This window comes from Hylobates moloch, unplaced genomic scaffold (assembly GCF_009828535.3).
Source record: "Hylobates moloch isolate HMO894 unplaced genomic scaffold, HMol_V3 SCAFFOLD_13, whole genome shotgun sequence".
Classification (NCBI taxonomy): Eukaryota; Metazoa; Chordata; class Mammalia; order Primates; family Hylobatidae; genus Hylobates; species Hylobates moloch.
Genome location: NW_026652288.1, coordinates 27,572,195 through 27,593,414, shown reverse-complemented (window position 1 = coordinate 27,593,414; position 21,220 = coordinate 27,572,195). Strand labels below are relative to the sequence as shown.

At 38.3% G+C, this 21,220-nt stretch overlaps 2 protein-coding genes across 9 annotated transcripts in view; one reads left to right on the top strand and one right to left on the bottom strand.

The window, feature by feature from the left end:
- Positions 1-21,220, bottom strand: part of BABAM2 (BRISC and BRCA1 A complex member 2) — a 576,872-nt gene that overhangs the window by 458,901 nt on the left and 96,751 nt on the right. The gene's annotated exons all lie outside the window — the stretch shown is intronic.
- RBKS (ribokinase) overlaps positions 1-21,220 on the top strand; it is a 110,404-nt gene that overhangs the window by 2,258 nt on the left and 86,926 nt on the right. The window lies entirely within an intron of this gene.

Genomic DNA, 21,220 nt, shown 5'->3' with positions numbered 1-21,220 from the left:
GAGGATTTTGAGACCAGCCCAGCCAACAATGGTGAAACCCCATCTCTACTAAAAATACAAAAATTAGCTGGGCATGGTAGCTGGCGCCTGTGATTCCAGCTACTCCGGAGGCTGAGGCAGGAGAATTGCTTGAACCTGGGGGTGGAGGTAGCAGTGAGCCGAGATCGCGCCATTGCACTCCAGCTTGGGTGACAAGAGCAAAACTCCGCCTCAAAAAAAAAAAAAAGAAAAGAAGAGAAAATTAAATTGTCTCATACATCCTACCTGAATAAAAGTGTCAGGGTTAAAATTCAGAGCTACTTCCTTGTTACCAAACTGAGAGCTTTCGGTGAAGCTTCACCATCAGATACTAAAAATAACTGTAGTACTTTGTGGGGTGGGGTAGGGCAGTGGTATCAAAGGCCCAGTTTAGCATCCGTCAGGGTTTTAAAATCTTATTTCAGAGCTAGAAAAATTTGGGAATTATTTATTCTAGTCCTTCAGTTTTTAGATAAATAAACTGAAGCCCAGAGAAGAATTTCTCCTCTTGGCCATTTTCGTTCCTTCATAAAATATCCAAGTTTCTTCTCTTCACATGAATCAGTAAAAATTTTACTAATGATTAGCAAAATCATTAGTAAAATCATCAGTAAAAAATCATTAGTAAAATCATTAGTAAAAATTTTATTCCCGTATAGACTCTCTCTACTATTCCCACAGCTTTTCAACAAACTTTTCATGATCTTTTATTACTTAACGACACTGAAGATCTTTACGGAAATCTGAGTATAGGATTTTCATTTAAAACCCTGCATCTGTGATAAACTTGAGTGCAACTTTTCTAGTTACAGTTAGTATCATGATTATATTAGTTATCTACTGCTGCTGTAACAAATTACCAAACTTAATAAGTAATGCAAGTTTATTTTTTTACAGTTCTGGAGGTCAGAAGTCTGATACAAGTCTCACTGGGCTAAAATCAAGGTGTCAGCAGGGCTGGGCTCCATTCTGGAGACTCTAGAGGAGGATCTGTTTTCTTTCCTTTTCCACCTTCCAGAGCCTGCCCACATCCTTGGCTCATCGTGGCCCCTTCCTCCATCTTCAAAGCCAGCAATGGTTGTTCAGGTCTTTCTCACATCACATCACTCTGACCCCCAGTCTTCTGGCTCCCTCTTCACCATTATAAGAACTCTTGTGATTACATTAGGCACAACCAGATAATTCAGAATAATCTCTTTATTTTATGGTGGCTTATTAGGAACCTTAATTTCCCCTTGCCATGTAACAACATATTCACAAATTCTTGGGATTTGGATGTGGACATCCTTTGGGAGAGGGGAGCAGAGAGTATGTTATTTTTGCTACCACAGTGGTTAAGCTTGAAGTAAAAAATCCTACAACACTTAGTTCTCAGAGACTCTTTGAAGCCTATCATTCTATCCTCACATTTTACAAGTGAGATAAGGAAGAGAGCTTCAATGACTTACTCCAAATCACACAGCCAGTAAGTGGCATAGTAAAGGCTACTACCCAGGTCTCCCAATCCCCACCTTTCTTTTTTATTTTTTTAAATATATATTTTCTATTTTTTATTTTTTTAAAGATGGGCTCTCGCTATATTGCCCAGGCTGGTCTTGAACTCCTGGGCTCAAGCGATCCTCCTACTTGGTGTCCCAAAGTGCTGGGGTTATAGGCGTGAGCCACCGTGCCTGGCCCCAATTCTTACCTTTCCGTTATATCATTCTACCTCTAACTCTGACTAGTGTTTATTGCCCTTTTCATCTACAGTACATTTGATAGCTTGTAGTCTGTACATTCATTGTTAACTTTATAAACTGATAAGGAATAACAACTAAGGATTTATAATTTTCAAGTCTAAAGATAGTATCTTTATTACTGTGCCTTATTCCTAAATTTAACTGTAACTAGCCTGGACACCCATGCCTATTCTTTAGTATCACTTCAGAAATAAAACTGCTTCAATAACTAAGCCCTTTTGGATGGCATCCAAGCCCAACTTACTTTATATATTACATTACTGTGGGCCAGACACTGCTAATTCAATCAATGAATAACCTTTTTTTCATTTCTAATTTCAGTCAGCTATGAATAGTAAGTCCTATGTAATAATAATTTTTAAAAATCATTAGCTCATGCAGCATGGCAAACAATTGAAATTATTTAATACTCACTTACATTTTTCTCATTATCCTCTTCCTTCTTGAACACTGATCTCTAAAGTTACACATTACAAAGACACAAGAAATCAACCCTGGTCTTATGGGGTATAAAGTCAAAGATTTTCCAAAGACAGATTTCCACAAAAAAAAAAACAATGTGTGAATATTTTTAGACATTAGGCTCATAGGCCTTTGTTAATCATGCTTTCATTAGTAATCCTTATTTTTTATGACCTGTATCACCCATTTTTTAATTATTCATTCAAGAAATATTTATTGAATTTATACTATGTGCCAGGCACTTCCCGATGTGCAGAGGATACAGCAGTGAAAACACAGACAAAAATCCCTGCCTCATGAAGTTTACATTCTAGTAAGACAGTATCAGTACAAATAAGTTAATTATATAGCATGTTAGATAAAAGCTAAGGAGAAAAATTAAACATGTAAGGAGGGATGGGAATAGGAAGTTTAGACGACTGGCTTCAGAAAGCCTCACTGAAAAGGTCATTTAGAGTAAAGACCTAAAGGAGGAAAGAAAACAAGTCATAATCTGAGGGAAGAGCATTCCAGACAGAAGGAATAGCATACTCAAGGCCCTATTCAGTGAAGAACATGGAGTCCAGTATGGCTGAAGAAGAAAAAAAGAGGAGACAGCAATCAGTGATTAAAGTACATTGAGTCATACTCTGCATGAGATGAAAAGCTAGTGGAGGATTTGAGCAGGGGAGTGACATAATCTTATTTTGATTATAATAGGATCTCTCCAAGGGCTATATGAGAATAAATAGCATGAAGGAAGGCAAATACAGAAGCAGGGAGACAAATTCAGAGTCAATCCCAACAATCTAGGCAAGAAATCATGGTAGCTTGAAAGCAGCGCAAGTGGAGAGAAAGCATCTTTCGATTATATTTTTGGGGTACAGTTGACAGGATTAGAGGAAGTTGACCTCTACGAAAATGCAGAAGATTGTCTGCAGAGAAAGTTGGGTGGGAGAGGGCTGTATCAGGAGCACAGAGTGGACATGGGAGGGTTGAGGTACCTACTAGACATCCAATTGAGGAGATCAAGAAGACAGATACAAGAGTTTGGAGTTCAAAGGAGAAGTCCAACCCGGAGATATAAATTTCAGAGTCATCAGTGTATCGATGGTATTTAAAGCCATGAGGCTGGATGAGATCACTGAGTTTCTGATCTAGGGCACTACAACATTTAAAGGATAAATTTTTAATAAAATTGACTTCCTGTCTCTCTTCAAGTCTCTCTGCAGTACTAAAACTTGCTTTGAGACAAGCTTAATACAAACCTATGTTTATATTTCCATGGCAATAGACTCTGATGTCAACTAAAACTCTGTGTTATCTTTTTATATGCTGCCAATTAAAAGTGATGGCTTGAGAGATAAGACTCGTGTTCACCCAAGCATCTAAATTTAATCCTGCCAAATCAGGAAATGAGTGCCTAATTTTCAAAAGGTTTAATTGGATAGTGGAATAAGTGAATTTAGAAGCTTTTAGATCCAAAGCAGATGAAGCATTGGACCTAGATTACTTAAAAAAAAAAAAAAAAAAAAGTTATGGCCAGGCACAGTGGTGGCTCAAGCCTATAATCCCAGCACTTTGGGAAGCCAAGGCGGGTGGATCGCTTGAACTCAGGAGTTAAGACCAGCCTGGGCAACATGGCCAAAACCCTGTCTCCGCAAAAAATACACAAATTAGCTGGGCGTAGTGGTGTGATCCTGTAGTCCCAGCTACTGGGGGGCTGAGGTGGGAGGATCGCTGGAGACCCGGAGGTTGAGGCTGCAGTGAGCCTTGATTGTACACTGTACTCCAGCCTGGACAACAGAGTGAGACCCTGTTAAACATAAAAAAAAAAAAAAGAGTTATACTGTACCTATTAAAGTTTGTATTTGTTTGACATAATACAGTACTTTCTAACTGGGACACAGGTTAGAGAGTCAAGAAGCCTCTTGGCTTGTCATATTTAGAACACAGAAATCTCTTTTACAGTCACATTTTCAGAAACTAAAAAAGGAATATTGATCCAAAAAGTATCATGCTTTCCCAGCATTCGAGGAATATAATATCCTTCATTATTCTTTCTGCTTCTTAAATTGGTCTGAAAAGTTGCTTATCAGTTACCAATCATTTATTAAATTAGTATTTTGTTAAACATAGTTGTGTCAACTGTATTCCCTAATATCAAAAGTAATCATTCATGGGAAATTTGCTATGTCCCTTTAATGAAAATATACGTTAAAAAATTATGGCTGGGTGCAGTGGCTCATGCCTGTAATCCCAGCACTTTGGGAGGCAGATGTGGGAGGATTGTTTGAACCCAGGAGTTTGAGACCAGCCTAGGTAACAGGGTGATGAGACTCTGTCTCTTAAAAAAAAAAAAAAAAAATTGCATATGACAAAGAAAGAGCACCTACTGTGTACTATTACAAAGCAGTCCCTTTAGCAATCCATTCCTTTGCCAGCTCTCTGTGCCTTAGGCTTTTCATGTCTGTAGTCTAAGGAGAACAAAGTAAGGTGGACTTTGTGATGAGTTTTGCTCTAGTATTTTGATGACTTGTTTATAATATTGAAATACTTATAGTGTGCTAAACACTAAGAATACTGCAGTTATTAGGAGGCCGGGCGCGGTGGCTTGCACCTGTAATCCCAGCACTTTGGGAGGCCAAGGCGGGCAGATCACGAGGTCAGGAGATCGAGACCATCCTGGCTAATACAGTGAAACCCTGTCTCTACTAAAAATACAAACAATTAGCTGGGCGTGGTAGCAGACACCTGTAGTCCCAGCTACTCAGGAGGCTGAGGCAGGAGAATGGCGTGAACCGGGGAGGCGGAGCTTGCAGTGAGCTGAGATCATGCCACTGCACTCCGGCCTGGGTGACAGAGCGAGACTCCGTCTCAAAAAAAAAAAAAGAATACTGCAGTTAGGAAAACATGGTTACTGCTTGTCTTGTCTTAGTCCCTTTTGTGCTGCCATAACAGAATACCTAAGACTGGGTAATTTATCTTTTTTCACTTTTATTTTAAGTTCAGAGGTACATGTGCAGGTTTGTTATACAGGTAAACTCATGTCATGCGGGTTTGTTGTACCCAGGCATTATTTTTTTTTGTCACCCAAGTATTAAGCCTAGTTCTCATTAGTTATTTTTCCTGATCCTCTTGCCTCCTTTCACCCTCCACCCTCAGGTAGACCCCAGTGTGTGTTGTTCACTTCTGTGTGTCCAGGTGTTCTCATCATTTAGCTCCCACTTGTAAGTAAGAACATGCAGTATTTAGCTTTCTGTACCTGTGTTAGTGTGCTAAGGATAATGGCCTCCAGCTCCATCCATGTTCTGGCAAAGTACATGATCTCGTTCTTTTTAACAACTGTGTGGTTTTCCATAGTGTATATGTACCACATTTTCTTTATCCAGTCTCCCATTGATGGGCATTTAGGTTGATTCCATGTCTTTGCTATTGTGAATAGTGCTGTAATGAACATACACATGCATTTGTCTTTGTTACAGAATGATTTATATTCCTGTGAGTATATACCCAGTAATGGGATTGCTGGGTCGAATGGTAATTCTGTTTTTAGCTTCTGAAGGAATTGCAACCCTGATTTCCACAATGGTTGAACTAATTTACACTCCCATCAACAGTGTATAAGCATTACTTTTTCTCCACAGCCTTGCCAGCATCTGTTAATTTTTGACTTTTTAATAATAGCCATTCTGACTGGTATGAGATGGTATCTCATTGTGGTTTTGATTTGTATTTCTCTAATGGTCAGTGATGTTGAGCTTTTTTTGATATGCTTATTGAAAATAAAATAAAATGTATGTCTTCTTTTGAAAAGTGTTTGTTCATGTTCTTTGCCCACTTTTTAATGGGGTTGTTTTTTTCTTGTAGATTTGTTTAAGTTCCTTTTAGGTGCTGGATATTAGACCTTTGTCAGAGGCCTAGTTTGCAAAAATTTTCTCCCATTCTGTAGGTTGTCTGTTTACTCAATAGTTTCTTTTACTGTACAGAAGCTTTTAGTTTTCTTTAGTTTAATTAGATCTCATTTGTCAATTTTTACTTTTGTTGCAATTGCTTTTGGCATTTTTTGCCATGAAATTTTTGCCTGTCCTGTGTCCAGAATGGTATTGCCTAGGTTGTCTTCCAGGGTTTTTATAGTTTTAGGTTTTACATTCATCTTTAATTCATCTTGAGTTGATTTTTGTATATGGGAGTAAGAAAGGGGTCCAGTTTCAGTCTGCACATGGCTAGCCAGTTATTCCATCACCATTTATTGAATAGGGAGTCCTTTCTCCATTGCTTGTTTTTATCCGTTTTGTCAAGGACCAGATGGTTGTAGGTATGTGGCCTTATTTTGGGGGTGCTTTATTCTGTTCCATTGGTCTATATGTCTGTTTTTGTACCAGTACCATGCTGTTTTGGTTACTGTAGCCCTGAAGTATAGTTTGAAGTCAGGTAGTGTGATGCCTCCAGCTTTCTTTTTCCTTAGGATTGCCTTGGCTATTCAGGCTCTTTTTTGGTTCCATATGAATTTTTATTTATTTATTTATTTATTTATTTATTTATTTATTTATTTATTTTGAGACAGAGTCTCACTCTGTCACCCAGGCTGGAGTGTAGTGGCACACTCTTGGCTCACTGCAACCTCTGCTTCCCAGATTCAGGTAATTCTCCTGCCTCAGCCTCCCAAGTAGCTGGGACTACTGGCCCACACCACCATGGCTGGCTAATTTTTGTATTTTTAGTAGAGACGGGGTTTCGCCATGTTGACCAGGCTGGTCTCAAACTCCTGACCTCAGGTGATTTGCCAGCCTTGACCTCCCAAAGTGCTGGGATTACAGAGGTGAGCCACTGCATCCGGCCTTATTTTTCTTGAGACAGGGTCTTGCTCCTTCACCCAGGCTGGAGTGCAGCAGTGTAATCATGGCTTACTGAGCCTCAACTTCCAGGCTCCAGCAATCCCCCGACCATAACCTCCCAAGTAGCTGGAACTGCAGGCGCACACCACCATGCCCAGCTAATTTCTGTTTTTTGTTTGTTTGTTTGCAGAGATGGGGTTTTGCCATGTTGCTCAGGCTGGTCTCGAACTCCTGAGCTGAAGCAACCCACCCACCTCAGCCTCCCAAAGTGCTGGGATTACAGGTGTGAGCCATCGTGTGCAGCCCCATTTGAATTTTAAAATTCTTTTTTCTAGTTCTGTGATGAATGTCATGGTAGCTTAATAAGAATAGCATTGAATCTGTAAATTGCTTTGGGCACTATGGCCATTTTAATGATATTGATTCTTCCTGTCCATGAGCATGGAATGTTTTTTCTATTTGTTTGTGTCATCTCTGATTTCTTCAATCAGTATTTTGTAGTTTTCATTGTAGAGATTTTTCATCTCCCTGGATAACTGTATTTCTAGGTATTTTATTTTGTGTATGATGTGGTAATTGTGGATGGGATTATGTCCTTAATTAGACTTTTGGCTTGACTCTTGGTGTATGAGAATGCTAGTGATTTTTTTGTATGTTGATTTTGTATCCTGAGACTTTGCTGAGTTGTTTATCAGCTTAAGGAGCTTTTGGGCCAAGATTATGGGGTTTCCTAGGTATAGAGTCATGTCGTCTGCAAACAGGGATAGTTTGACTTCCTCTCTTCCTACTTGGATGCCTTTTATTTCTTTCTCTTGCCTGGTTACTCTGGCAAGGACTTCCAATACTATATTGAATAGGAGTGGTGAGAGGAGGCATTCTTGTCTTGTGCTGGTTTTCAAGGGAAATGCTTCCAGCTTTTTCCCATTCAGTATGATGTTGGCTGTGGGTTTGTCATAGATGGTTATTATTTTGACATATGGTCCTTCAATACCTAGTTTATTGAGAGTTTTTAACATGAAGGAGTGTTCATTTTATGGAAAGCCTTTTCTACAACTATTGAGATAATCATGTGGTTTTTGCCTTTAGTTCTGTTTATGTGATGAATCACAGTTACTGATTTGCATATGTCAAACCAACCTTGCATCCCAGGGAAAAGTCTACTTGATCATGGTGGATTAGCTTTTTGATGTGCTGCTGGATTCAATTTTCTTTTTTTCTTGTGCCAGGTTTTGGTATCAGGATGATGCTGGCCTCATAGAATGAGTTAGGGAGGAGTCCCTCCTCCTCAGTTTTTTGGAATAGTTTCAGTAGGAATGGTACTAGCTCTTCTTTGTACATCTGATAGAATTCAGCTGTGAATTCATCTGCTTCTGGCCTATTTTTTAGTTGGTAGGCTATTTATTACTGATTCAATTTCAGAGCTCATTGTTGGTCTGTTCAAGGATTCAGTTTCTTCCTGGTTCTGTCTTGGGAGGGTGTATGTGTCCTGGAATTTATCCATTTCTTCTAAATTTTCTAGTTTGTGTGCATAGAGGTGTTTATAATATTCTCTAATGGTTATTTGTATTTCTGTGGGGTCATTGGTAATATCCCCTTTAAGACTGGATAATTTGTAATGAACAGAAATGTATTGGCTCATGGTTCTCTCCAGAATGGAGAGTCCAGGATCAAGGGCATCTGTTGAGATTGCTCTATCATTCCATGGTAGAAGAATAAAGCAGGTGGTGGGGAAGAGAGAGAGGTAAAAGGGGGCTAAACTTGTTCTTTTATTAGGAACCCACTCCCTTGATAACAAACCCACTCCCATGATAATGGCATTAATCCATTCATGAAGACAGAGCTTTCATGACCTAAACTCCACTTAAAAGTCTCACCTCCCAGTGCCATTTCATTGGCAATTAAATTTCAACATGAGTTTAGGAGGGAACAAACATTTGAACCATAGCACTGCTCTTGGGGAATTTACAGTCCAAAGAAGAAGGCAGACACAAAAATAGATTATTATAGTATAACATGGTAAGTGCCTGCAGGTTATGCAAGAGAACAGGGAAAACTTCCTGGAAGAGATGCCCCCTGAGCCAAATTTTTTAAAATAAGCAGGTGCTAACCCAGAAAAAATGGGGAAGGAAGACATTCCACCACCTGGGGTTACACACAGAAGCAAAATGATGGATGTGCTTGTGTGGTATGTGCTGAGGCACATATGTGCTTGCATGGTATCTGCTGAGGCAGCAACCCTTGGGTCTTAGAACATCAGGATATACAGTGGTGATGAAAGGCCTAATCAGCCATGCTGAGGTGCTTAGGTTTTATTCTGTAGGCCCTAGAAGCCAGTGAAAGGCTCAAAGTACAAGAATGGCAGCCAGATTTATATTTCACATTGTTCACTTAGTGCTAAAGTCAGATTTAAAAGAAGCCAATGTTTTGAAGGCATCAAAGGCATTCTTCTTGAAGACAGGAAGACCCATTTGAAAGGTAAAGCAATAGTACTCACAAATGTTGATGATGGTGCAAACTAGGACAGTAGTGCTGGGAATGAAAAAGAGGAAAAAGCTTAAAGAAATATTTAGGAGCTAAAATAGTTGGAAACAACTGTTTAGTAAAGTGGGCATGAATCAAGCATTCACTCTCTGATCTTTTATAAGGAAACACTAATGTTGAAACTTTACTTTCCCACATTGACAAGACCTAGAAGGTAGAGTCCTTGGAAAGAATCCCATCTTATGGAACAAAAGCATTCCATGCTTACAACTTTTATTGGGGGGGTGGTTATATTCCTTAAAAATCAAAATAGATGGTATCAAATAATTAAGAGATAGTCAAATTCTCTCTGGAGGAAAAAATCCTAATTTTGTTTTGAGATTTAAGAAAAAATACAGGTATTCTTTCATAATTGTAATGGAGACGCTAATGACAAATTTAGCTCAAAAAATTTACAAATATTAACTGGAGACAACGAAATGACAGAAGATATAAACATAAAAAAGAATGTTAAAATACAAAATAGAATCTTCCATATACCAATACAACATTCTTAGGAGAAAAAAAAAAACTACACAAAGCTCAACCACCCATGTAACAAAGGTATTTATAATGTGTAAAGTGTTGTCGGGGAACTTAGGGACTATGGAATTAGAGAATATCAGAGTAGCAAAGAAACTTGAGTTATTTTTGTGTTGAAATGACCACCCTGTTCATGTTAAATATAGGAAGCACAAGTCTAGAAAGAATTAACTAATTTTCCCCCAGCTAATACCTAATTAAGATTGGAGCCAGGATTAAAGTTTTTATCTTTTGGCTCTCAAATACTAACACATTGTGTTATTGTGAAGTTTTGAGTAGCATTTCAGAAGTTTGACATGTACTGGATTTGCAAGAGACAAAGTGTTCAAAAGTGCTAGTAAGGACTGATTTCCTTGAAAAAGAAAACAAAGCTAATATTGCAATTATCAGTATCAGAGTACTTAGTATTATTGTCCTTTAGAATTTTTTTCAGACCTGCGATTTTTATTATATATGCGTAATATAACATTTATCATTTTTAATTTACAATTCATTGGCATTAAGTACATCCACATTTTTTTACAAACATCACCACTGATCATCTCCAAAACTTTTTTCATCTTCCTAAACGGAAATGATGTCCTTATTAAATAAGTCCCTATCCCCTCCTCCCCTCAGCCCCTGGCAACTACTATTCTACTTTCTATCCCTATGAATTTGACTACTTTAGGTACATTATATAAGTGGAATTATTCAGCGTTTGCCCTTATGTGACTTACTTATTTCACTTTTCATAACGTCCTCAAGAAAGAGTAAGTGAACTTGAAGACATAGTAATAGAGATTATCTAAATTTAAGCATAAAGAAAAAATGCACAGAGCCTCTATAACCTGTGGAACAGTCTACCATATGTATAATTGGAGTCAAAGTATCTCATACAGGTGGAGTCTTTGTAACTGGCTTACTTCACTTAGCATAATATTTTCAGTTTATCCATGTTGTAGCATGTTTCAGAATTTTCTTCCTTTTAAGGCTGAAAAATACTCCATTTATGTACATTACACATTGTTTATTTATCTATCAATGGACATTTGGGTTGCTTCTACCTTTGGGCTATCATGAACAATGCTGCTATTAACATGGGTATACAAATATCTGTTTGAGCCCCTGTTTTCAGTTCTTTTGAGTATATACCCAATTGAGTATATACCCAAAAGTGGGATTGCTGGATCATATGGTAATTCTATGTTTAATTTTTTTGAGGACCCACCATATTGTTTTCCATAACAGCAACACTGCTTTTCCTTTTAGTTTCTTGCATCTTCTTTGTAAAGTCCCTATTCTTCATCTTACTCACCAAGCCTCCTTTTCCTATTTCAGTTTAGCCTATTTTTTTGTTTTGTCTCCTATTTGTAATCCCTCTTTTATGTCCTCTTACGCAATTTTGCATCCCCATATGCATGTATATCTCTCATGTCTAAGTATACGTTTGTGCAAGAGGGAAAATGTGTCTGTACAGGCAAGGAGCTCAGTAAACCTCATACATTCTCTGCCACCCTCAATCTCATCCCCAGCATTTTTGTGGCCATTTAATACTCTGTTACGTAGAGATACAAAAATTTGTTGATTCAGTGCCCTAAATAAATACTTTTAAGTTGTTTCTGTTTGCTATGATGAACTTCTTTGAACACTTATCTTTTGGACTCATGTCTGTTTCCTTAGGTAAATTCCTAGAGATGGAATTTCTAGGTCAAAGGAAATAACAGTCTTGTTTCCGTTTTGTTTTCTTTTGAGTCAAGGTCTAGTTCTGTCACCTAGGCCAGAATGCAGTGTCGCGATCGCAGCTTATTGCAGCCTTGACCGTCCAGGCTCAATCAATCCTCCCACCTCAGCCTGCTGAGTAGCTGGGACTACAGGTGCATACCACCATGCCCAACTAATTTTTATATTTTATTTTTGGTTGAGACAAGGTCTCGCCATGTTGCCCAGGCTGCTCTCGAACTCCTAGCCTAAAGCTATCTGCCCGCCTTGGCCTCCCAAAGTGCAGTGATTACAGATGTGAGACACCATACCTGGCTGGAAATAACATTTTTTAAACTTTTGAAATACATTGGCAATTTGCCGTCATAGAAGTTCTTCTGAAATACACTCCTACTCACAGTGTATGAAAAGGCCTATTTCCTGGATTTTTAACGAACACATTACTAGTTGAGAGATGTTAAATGTTTTCATGTTTGATTACAAGAGGAAATGTTGAATGTTTTCCAGTTGTTTGTTAGTTATTTGTGTTTCTTTTGTGAGTTGCCAACCACGGGTCCTTTGTCCCTTTTTCTGTTGGACACTCCTTAAGATTTTAAACAAGAGAGTTCAAAGAAAAGAAAATGTAAAGATGCTGGTTAAGAGTTCTGCAGCAAAGAAACTAATAATATAAGAGTGAAAGGAGAATTTTAAGACTCTGGCTAGCATAAAATATTGTGGAAATATGGAAGAGAGAGATTCTCAACCCTGGTTGCCCTTTAGAGTCAGTTAAACCAGACTCTCCAGGGAGGGAATCCAGGCATCAATTTTTGTTTTTTAAATTCCCCATAAATTTTAATGTGCCACAGGGATAGAGAAAAAGTGACTTACTGATAAAAGCAGGAACTATGAAGTAGAGTGAATGTGACAAAATACTGTAGCAATTTGGAGAAATGAACCTTTCAGAGAAAGGGGTTGCAGTTATTCCTGACCAAGGGGAATCATGATTGGTACAGATAAACACATCAATGGATAAGTGGCATTATACCTGGTTATCCAGTCTCTCTGCTGTGGTAATACAGAGTCTTCACGCTTGATGTGTTGTGTCACATGATGCTGTCCAGTGATATCAGTTCTTGAATGATGTGAGTTCTGCCCAGGACAGTTGCCTCCTAGTTGAGTGGCTGCATCTTCCTCCATTCTGACAGTGATTGTACAATGTTAAAACTAAACTATAAGCTAAGTGAGGACAGGGTCTGAATATCTCCAGAACTTCACACAGAGTCTGGAATGTAGTAATTGTAACAAATATATGCGGAGAATGGACTGAGTATCACAAAAAGGATCTGAGATTATTCCAATTTCTTCCATAGTTATCATACTAAATGAAAATTTGCTTCATTGAATACAATTTTAATCACTTTTTAGTACTTTCTACAGTGATGAACTACCTTTTTGTCATATGATCTTCAAGGACAAGGTTTCTTTGAATTGTATAAGGTTCCTCTTATGACGACTGACTGAAGACACTCTTTTGAGGCCTTAAATTCTTCGTATGAGCATTTAAAATATTTCCATCTGCCTTGCTTTACCTTCTTTATGATTTTTATGTCACTAGTTTGACTTGGAGTGTTTCTTGTATACATGCAGAAGGCTACTATAAATTATCTCTGTATGTGGTTGATGTGTTTTCTAAATAAAAGCTGAGAGTTTTGTTTTTGCTTTGGGTTTGGGGTTTTTTGTTTCAGGGTGTTTTGGTTTGGTTTTTTTTTGTTTGTTTCCCAAATACATCACATATTAGGTACTGGCTTGTCTCTCATGGTCAAAAATATCTTCTGTATTATTGCAGAAAATAATTTGTGCAACAGTTTTTTAAATACCCTTTACAAATTATATTTTACATCTGGATTTTTACCACCAGTTTAAAAAATTACAATTCATACACTGTTATAGCAACAATATTGGTTTTTTCTGAGTTAGAAGTCTTCATTTTGAAGTGAGAAATACAAATCTACATTTTTAGTTACCTAAATTTTCAACCAAATACTCTGCCAAAAATCTTTTAGAAACTCAATTTTAAAGTCCTTCAGGCTGTCTCAGTGAAAATCATAAGCAGTTCTTTGGTATTCTGTCAAGACCATAAAGAAAATAGAGTATTATCTAAAATGTTTCTTTTAAGCCATTTCAAACCATCACAGTACCTTGCTCAAAGTAGTTACTCAGTGAACATTTGTGGAGGGAAGGAGGGAATGCTTGCATGCCACAGTTGCCCAAGAATAGCAGCTGTGTAGAATGTCTGTGTGGGGACCCTCGTTCCAGCAGAACTTTAACCCTACTGACAGCTGCAACAAGGAAACTGCATTATTTAACTGGTTAGTTCTTTGGGTTGTAATGAGCAGAGGATCATTTCAGTTACTTCAAGAATGGATACTTGTTTGCAAGGTGACCCAGAATTAGCTTAACAGCCAGGTCTCAGGAAGAGCAGGAACCAGGGAAGGTTCCTAGGAAATGGATTGTTCTTGAGTTTTTACCCCAGTGCTCCATCATTACCCTGGCCCCACTGTCCTCCTCATGTGTGTTCCATATCCTCACTCCTCTCTCTATTTGCAGGCTTTCTCTGCGAGTATAGCACCTGCTCATTCCCAACCCTGCCAGTGTTTTGCCTTTATTGTCCTCCTTTACAAACCCCCTGCATCCATTCAAGCTTCTGCTTCCACCACAGACTGCTTCCTTCTTGCCATGTTTCTTATTTGATGGGTGTTGTTCAGCTGTGGTGTTTCATATACATTCATTAAGCTAGGCTGACTTTCTGTCTGCTTGACGTGTCGCTTACCTAGGGAATTATATTAACATCACCTACCGTGATGGTGGATTTGACAATTTTTTGTTGTTGTTATATTTTTTTTGGTTTTATGTATTTTACAGCTATTTTATTGGTTATACTTAGACTTGAAGTATTACATTTTCCTCCCGAGTTTAACATTTTTTCTCCCTTTCCTGTGGTGCTGATCAATTTAACCTTTTCATTAAAGCGAGTTATCATATTTTATCTGTCTTTGCCGTAAGCTTTTTTATTTTTTAATTTTTGGCTGATATCGATAAAGCTATCCAGGTTTGTTTTAGTTGCTATTTGCCTTGTATATCTTTTCCTGTCTTTTTTTCTTTTCACCCTTCAGTGTGTCTCATAAACAGCACATACCTGGATTTTAGTCTTTTGTTGGCTTGTTTTATTTATTAATTTTTTTATAACTGCGATACTTTTTTCTTTTTACTAGAGAATGTAATCCAGTCACATTTGTTGGGAGTTCTGATTTATTTGAATTTATTTTAGATGTGTTACGTTACAATAAGCCGCTCTTTAGAACACTATTTTTCAAACTCATTAAGGCTGTAGAGCAGGGGTCCCCAACCGCTGGGCCACAGACCAGTACTGATCTGTGGCCTGTTAGGAACCAGGCTGCAAAGCAGGAGGTGAGTGGCAGGCAAGTGAGCAAAGCTTCATCTGTATTTACAGCCACTCCCCATTGCTTACATTACATCCTGAGCTCCACTTCCTATCAGATCAGCAGTAGCATTAGTTTCTCATAGGAGCGCAAACCCTATTGTGAACTGCACATGCAAGGGATCTAGGTTGTGCACTGTTTTTGAGAATCTAATGCCTGATGATCTAAGGCGGAGCTGAGGCACTGATGCTAGCATTGAGGAGCAGCTGCAAATACAGATTAACATTAGCAGAGAGGTTTGACTGCACAGAGACCATAATAAATCAACTGCTTGCAGACTCATATCAAAACCCTATCAGTGAGTGGCAAATGACAATTAAGCTGTATCTGGTGGCAGGCTTAACTTTATAGTGGCAAGTGAGTTGATGTACTTCTGTTGTACAGCTGCATCTGGTAGCAGGCTTTAAGTCAGAAACCGACAGTTATTTTAGCCCACACATGGCCCACCCATTATTTTATTTACCATGCCTCTTTCTCACATTGCACACTTGTCTCAGTCACAGTTTTGGTAAGCCCATGAGCTAATCCTAGCCAAAATTAGTAAAAAATAAACATCACTGGAGAGCTTCTTTGAAAAGGGGGGAAAGACCCAATGATGAGACAGCAGAAGACTTTAAGACTGGCAACAAAATGAAAGCTGCATTTAAAAGAAAATACCAAGAGTCCTATTTAAATTATGGGTGCATTGCAATAGGAGATTTCACATTCTCCAAACCTGCTTTGTATAATATGTGGTAACCGGCTATCCAGTGAAGCCATGAAACCTTCAAAACTGCTTTGCTACATGGAGACCAACCACCTCACACTAAAAGACAAGCCTTTGGGGTTACTTTTGTTTTTTTTCTAAGTGAACACGAAGAACAGAAGCAATCATTGGAGGCCACAGCTTCATCAAATGTGTCTGTACTGAGAGTATCACTGTTAGTGGCTAAATGCATTGCTAAAGCTAAGAAGTCCTTTACTGTTGGTGAAGAGTGGACCCTGCCTGCTGCTAAGGACATTTGTCATGAACTTTTAGGAGAGCCTGCAGTTCAAAAGGTGGCACAAGTTCCTCATTCAGCTGGTACCATAACTAGACAAATTGATGAAATAGCAGAGGACATTGAGGCACAATTGTTAGAGTGGATTAATGAGTCACTGTGGTATGCAGTCCAGGTTGATGAGTCTACCAGTGTTGACAAGGCAACAATGCTTGTTTTGTGTAATGTATTTTTCAGGAGGATGTGCATGAGGATATGTTATGTACACTTTTGTTGCCAGCCCACACCACAGCTGCAGAACTGTTCAAGTCTTTGAATGATTACATGTCAGGAAAGCTGAACTGGTCATTTTGTGTGAGTATACGCATGGACAGAGTGGCTGCCACGGTTGGACAGCTTTCTGGTTTCACTACTCGGATCAAAGAGGTTGCTTCTGAATGCGAGTCTACACACCATGTCATCCATAGAGAAATGCTGGCTAGCCAAAAAATTTCACCTGAACTTAACAGCATTTTGCAGGATGTGATTAAAATTATCGGCGGGCGGATCACAAGGTCAGGAGATCGAGACCATCTTGGCTAACATGGTGAAACCCCGTCTCTACTAAAAATACAAAAAATTAGCCGGACACGATGGCAGGCGCCTGTAATCCCAGCTACTCGGGAGGCTGAGGCAGGAGAATGGCATGAACCCAGGAGGCGGAGCTTGCAGTGAGCCCAGATAGCGCCACTGCAGTCCCACCTGGGCAAAAGAGCGAGACTCTGTCTCTAAAAAAAAAAAAAAAAAAAAAAAAAACGATCAACCACGTTAAAGTACATGCCCTTAACTCACGTCTCTTCGCACAGCTCTGTGAGGAGGTGGGCGCAGTGCACACACATCTTCTCTTATACACAGAAGTGAGATGGCTTTCTAAAGGTAGATCACTGATCAGAGTTTTTGAGTTACAAGAGCCACTCCAGAGATTTCTTTTAGAAAAACAGTCACCACTGGCAGCACATTTCAGTGACACAGAATGGGTTGCAAACCTTGCTTCCTTGTGTGACATGTTCAACCTGCTCAACGAACTCGATCTGTCACTTCAGGGGAGAACGACAACTGTGTTCAAATTGTCAGATAAAGGGGCTGCATTCAAAGCCAAACTGGAATTATGGGGGTGACAAGTGAACATGGGGATTTCTGACATGTTTCAAACATTAGCAGATATTTTGAAAGAGGCTGAACCAGGGCCTTCTTTCCCCCAGCTGGTGCATGATCACCTATCTCAGCTTTCAAAGGAGTTTGAGCATTACTTCCCAACCACAAAAGACCCCCCAAACTGGGAAGGAATGGATCTGCAACCCATTTGTGGATAAGCCAAGGTGAGTCGACTTTGTCCGTGCTGGAAAAGGACCAACTGCTTGAGATCACAAATGACGGTGGCCTTAAAAGTATGTTGAAACAGCTTCCAATCTTCATACACTCCGGATTGAAGTCAAGGCATAAAATCCAGAGATTGCCCCAAAAGCACTGAAAAGCTTGCTTCCATTTCCAACACCCTGTCTTTGTGAAGCAGGGTTTTCTGCAGTAACAGGAACCAAAACGAGATTATGGAGTAGACTGGACATAAACAACACACTTCAGGTATCACTGTCTCCCATCACCCCCAGATAGGACCGTCTAGTTGCAGGAAAACAAGCTCAGGGCTCCTACTGATTCAACATTATGGTGAGTTGTATAATTATTCCATTATATATTACATTGTAATAATAATAGAAATAAAGTGCACAATAAATGGAATGTGCTTGGATCATCCCAAAACCATTTCCTCCCCCTGGTCCAGGGAAAAATTGTCTTCCACAAAACCGGTCCCTGGTGCCACAAAGGTTGGGGACCACTGCTGTAGAGCACAAGTAAGTCATGCTTTTTGTGGAATACCACAGAACATTAAGCTTAACTATATTAATACTTCCCATGAAATTGTATGCTCTCTTCTGCTAGACTATAGGTTACATAAAGAATACTGCACTCAGGTTTAAGAAGAAAAGTTAAATTTGATAACATAGTGTCCATTCACTTAAAGCCTTCTGAATTAAGTAGGAAAGGAGCACCATTATTTGGCCTTGCCGTCTCAGCATTTTGGTTCAGCTTGAAGAACACCAGTGTTCTTCAGAAGTATAATTACTATTAAATAAAAATTACACAATAAATTATAAAATCCTAAAATATAAATAGGTCCAAGGGGCTTTAAGTACATTTCTGGATAATATTTTGTAAGTTTTGGAGTCAGATCAACCTTGCTTTGAATCCTGGCCCTGCCATCTTCTACTGGGTGAACATGGATATGTTTTGTAATCTCTCTGATTTTCATTCTCCTTATCTGTGAAATAGGATCAAAATAATAATAACTTTCTCATGGGGTTATTGTAATGATTAAGTGAATTGATAGTTATAAAGTGTTTAGTGCAGTATTTATCATATAATAAGTCCTCTAGAAATATCTGCCATTATTAATGTATTAGTTATTTCAATTGGACTTACTATATTAGGACTCCCAAAGGAGATGATTGAGTTGAATTTTAAGGGATTTGAATGGATTAACTCAGCTGAGAAGCAAAGGAAAGAACTTTCAGGCATAAAGAATAGGCTATGCAAAGATATTTGAAATACAAGTAAGATTTTAAGAATGAACAGTGTCAAGAGACCACCAGGAAAGCCACCATTCTTTCCTCTGTAACATCACCTAGTGACACACTCAAAACAAGAAGTGGTGGAAAGGGATGAAATTACGTCATTTTTAGTATAGAATTGTTGTTTCTTATGCTCTTATATAAATGACTGTTAAGTAAATATTTGTGTGTTTTATCTATTGAATATCCAACATTATAGTCAAAATTGAAAGAATACCAATTGTCAAAGAAAGTAGCATATTGTGGTTAAAAACTATAGCAATGGAGTCAGAAGGGCTGAATTAAAAATTAGCTCAACCCCTAACAGCTATGTGTTTTTTTGATAAGCCAATACTTTTTGAATTCTCACTTTCTCCCTAAAACAGATGATGATAATGCCTACCCTAGATCATCTTACAAATATATTGTTAAGCTCAAAATAACATAATGAGTTCTTGATTATATATGATCACCAAAAATAGTAGATAAATTAAAATTTAATAATTGATTCCAGATTACATTATTTTTTCTTATGCTGATTTATCCTTCTAATTATATTTTGCTTAGGATAAAATTAAAATGTTTTTATTTCTTTAAAGTACACCAGCAGATGGCAAAAAGATGTAACCCAGATAATTATAATGTAGTGACAGAAGTCATTCTGGAATTTAAAATTTACTATAATTAATTGGCAAAATAGAAAATAAAATATTGGTTTTGTAGTTATTTTTCACTGTCATTTTTATTATTTTACAAATGCATGGTTTTCTTGTCTTCAGTGAATTTAAAAGCAATTCATCAGGAACTTTTGACAAATGACTTTGTTCCACCAAACCTTTTCTGCTCTGTTTTTCAGCATTCTGATTTTCCCACTTTCCAGTTCTTGTACACATACCTTTGCCATCCAAAATAGTTGTCCAGTCCCCACTTGCTAATCCCCATACACACATATACATTTTGCCTGCCCTCACCTCTTGCAATCTCTAATTCCAAAATTAGCTCATTCCCCACCTCCCTATCCAACCTTTTTTCTTCCTCTAGGACTGTTCTCAGCTGGAAGTAAGGAGGTATATATATAATTAGCCAAAAAGATTTGCTGAGCTTAGGTAGTATTTTAATTTTTATGTGTATGTTTAATATTTTGAGTGATAAGCCTCTCCCAACACCTTGTATACTCAGCCCTCCTTGCCATACTGGAAGAATAAAAAGGATGTGCCCCTTTTTGTCCCCATTTTTCTGATCATATTCCCAACTAAGTTTATAAAGACTCCCGTCACATAACTTTATTTTCAATTTGGAAATTTCATAACTGGCTTACTTTTTCCCTTGGGCCTCTGTCATACATAGCACTTTTGCCCTGTTCTCACCCCATTGTATTATTTATTATGTACCTAGGCATCTGTCATCTCAACTTTCTATATAATGTCTTCTAAGCTGTAGACCGTTCATTCAAAAATATTTACTTCTGCCCATGTTGGAGTAACTAGTGAGCATCCAGAGATCACTAGACATGCAAAGAATCAGGAAAATGTTATCTATAACCAAGAGTGGGGAGAAAACCACTCAATCAAAATAAACACAGAAAAACAGGGATGATGGAATTAGCAAAAAGGCTTTTTTTTTTTTTTTTTTTTGAGACAGGGTCTTACTCTGTCACTCAGGCTGGAGTGCAGTGGTGCAGTCAGAGCTCACTGCAGCCTCAACCTCCTAGGCACAAGCAATCCTCCTGCCCCAGCATCCGGAGTAGCTGTGACCACAGGTGCACGCCACCATACCCAGCTAATTTTTAAATTATTTGTAGAGACAAGGTCTCACTATGTTGCCCAGGCTGTCTCAAACTCTTGGGCTCAAACAATCCTCCCACCTCAGCCTCTTAAAATGTTGGGATTACAGGCATGAGCAACCACACCCAGCCAGAAAGGGATTTTAAAAGACCTGTTAGAAATATGCTCAGTGATTTAAAGAAAAAGATGAACAGAAGAAAAATGGAAGATATATAGATGAACCAAATTTGAGGTCTAAAAAATGAAAAATGCAATATCTGAAATTAAAAAATTCACTGGATGAGCCTAATAGCAGAGTGAACATGACAGAAGAAAGGATAAGTGAACTTGAAAAACTAGTAAAAGAGATTATCTAAACTGAAGCACAGAGAAAAAAAATGCACAGAGTGTCTGTGACCTGTGGAACAGTCTACCATATATGTCATTGGAGTCTAAGAATAAAAGGAGAGAGAAGCAGAGAGGCACTAAAAGCATTTGAAGAAATAATGGCTGAAATTTTTTAAACTTGATGCAAACTATGCAAACAATGAAC